Raw genomic sequence first — 2,674 nt, 5'->3', positions numbered from 1 at the left:
TATAAATGAAGGTAACTTAGGCTCAGGCAAGTTTCAACTCAAAATGATAATACTGAAATATTTGAAGACATTTATTTTTCTATTATTTTTCTTCTCAACCACAGGCTTCTGTTTACTGGAGTCATTAATGGAAGAATATGCATCAGAAATTGGTATGGATCTTGAGAATAGAGGATATTGCCTGGAAGGCCAAAGTCCATCATAAAGGAATTCCTGCTACAAAGTTGTGTCAAATCAATACTCAAATCACTTCATTCACACACACACACACACACACACACACACACACACAATCTTATAATGACATTCAGATTTCTTTAATTCCCACATGTTCACTCTCTGCAATGTCTGCCATTTAATCACCAAAACAATATGAATCAGTATTATAACTGAGTTTATGATTCTGGGGCTCAGCCAAAATCCTGAACTCCAGGGAGTTCTCTTCATTGTCTTTCTCCACATCTATCTTGTGGCTTTTCTTGGCAATTTGATCATTGTCATTGCCATAATCTAGAACACCACACTACATACCCCCATGTATGTTCTCCTTCTGTCACTGGCTATTATAGACATCATCTGCACAACAAGCAAAATACCCAAGATGCTTGGGACCATGTTAACATCAGGAAGGACCATTTCATACGGAGGCTGCATGTCCTAGCTCTTCTTCTTTACATGGTCCCTGGGAGCTGAGATGGTTCTTTTCACCACCATGGCCTATGACCGCTATGTGGCCATCTGTTTCCCTCTTCACTACAGCACTGTCATGAACCACCATATGTGCATGGCCTTACTCAGCATTGTCATGGCTATTGCAGTAACCAATTCCTGGGTACACACAGGTCTCATCCTGAAGCTGACCTTCTGTGGACCAAATACCATTGGCCACTTCTTCTGTGAGATACCCCCACTGCTGTCTTTGTCCTGCAGCCCTGTGAAAGTCAATGAGGTGATGGTCTATATTGAAGATATTACCCTGGCAGTGGGCAACTTCACCCTCACCTGCATCTCCTGTGCTTTTATCATCACTGCCATTCTCCACATCTGCACAGCAGCAGGCAAGAGAAAGGTCTTTTCGACATGCTCATCCCACCTCATAGTGGTGTCCCTTTACTATTGCCCTGTAATCTACACCTACATCCGTCCTGCTTCCAGCTACACATTTGAAAGAGACAAAGTGGTAGCTGCACTCTGTACTCTTGTGACCCCCCACATTGAACCCCATTGTGTACAGTTTCCAGAACAAGGAGATGCAGACAGGGATTAAGAAAGTCTTTTCATTTCTGAAACATTAATGGTTTCAAGGGGGTGCATCACTACTGTACTTTAGAATTGTCTACTAGAACATCTCAGATTTTACTGATGTTTCACTTATTTCCATTTCAACTTTTCCTGTTCTCTCTTAAGGGCAAGAATGATTCACTCCACTGTAACTCACTTCCCTAGCTCCTTATTTCCAAAATGTACTTATTCTCTTATGATTTCACTAGTAATTTATACTTATCGTTCCACACGTTAATAAATTTTTTTCATGTAAACTTTAAAAACCAATCACAGTAGAAGAAAGTGTTTTCTCTTTTTCTTATTCTGTTCCTGACCTCCTCATCATCTCTACAATTCCATACTTTTCATATTTACAAAATCTGTAATGTAATACACATACATCACACAAATATATGACATAAGATATATCATAAATTACATCATAAAATGTGATTTATATACCAATGTATTTCTAAAATATATATGCATAACTTCTAATTCTTATAGATCCATGTATACAAACATTTACCTCTACAAAAAATAAATATTATTTCTAATATTCTAGAGTTAACAATTTTATAAATCAAATCATGTCCACCATTTATGTAACAAGAAAATACATTCTATCTTTGTGAGACATGTTTGGTACACATGCATTACAGTTTTGCTTTAACATCCATGTTATAATCAGGATTCCACTGCAATATATCTTATAAAATAAGAGCAAGATTTTCTCATACTATTATTTTTGAAAAAATTAAAAAATGAGAATAATAGTATTCTCATACTATTATTCTTGAAAAAATGCAGTTAATGTCATTATTGCCTGCATTAGGTTTTTCAATCTACAAATACAAGAACCATATATTATTACTTTTATATAACATTTAATGCCAAATTTTAAGTAAATTAATACCTAATACAAGGAAACAGAAGAACTATTCTCAATGCCCTCCAGCTGAAGAATACCAGAAACACGTGATTAGGTGAATGAGTTGATTTATTGCATAAAGGAGACAGCACATCACGTGTCAGTAAGAGGGTGCTGACATGGACTTATTTGTGATTGTGTTGGGTATATGGGAAAAGAACAAAAAAAGGGGATTTTTACTAGATTGGATCATGTCAGAAAATAAGGGTAATTTTATCTGGAAGGTAGAAAGAATAAGCATTGCTAAGCTGTAATTGCTAAAGAGGCAGCAATCAAATGTATTAAATGGGAAAAGGAGATATTGGTAATTTCTGAGGTTTGGGCTGTGTTATTATTTTCATGTCAGCTCAGACGTGTCAACAGAGGGGCTTTTTTCTGTCTTCCTCTTTCATAAGGAACTTTTCTGATGCTGATGTTGTGTGAGTTTATTTTGCAATCAACAGGAGAACACTATGACCTAGGTGTTTAGCCAGACAAGCT

At 36.5% G+C, this 2,674-nt stretch overlaps 1 pseudogene; it reads left to right on the top strand.

Annotated features, from left to right (window-relative positions):
* Positions 1–376: 376 nt before the first annotated feature.
* LOC138922925 (olfactory receptor 13G1-like) lies at positions 377–1,295 on the top strand (annotated as a pseudogene).
* The last annotated feature ends 1,379 nt before the right edge of the window (positions 1,296–2,674 follow it).

Source organism: Equus caballus, unplaced genomic scaffold, assembly GCF_041296265.1.
Source record: "Equus caballus isolate H_3958 breed thoroughbred unplaced genomic scaffold, TB-T2T haplotype1-0000019, whole genome shotgun sequence".
Classification (NCBI taxonomy): Eukaryota; Metazoa; Chordata; class Mammalia; order Perissodactyla; family Equidae; genus Equus; species Equus caballus.
Note: the sequence above shows the minus strand (reverse complement) of the source record. Positions and strands in the feature narration are given on the sequence as shown.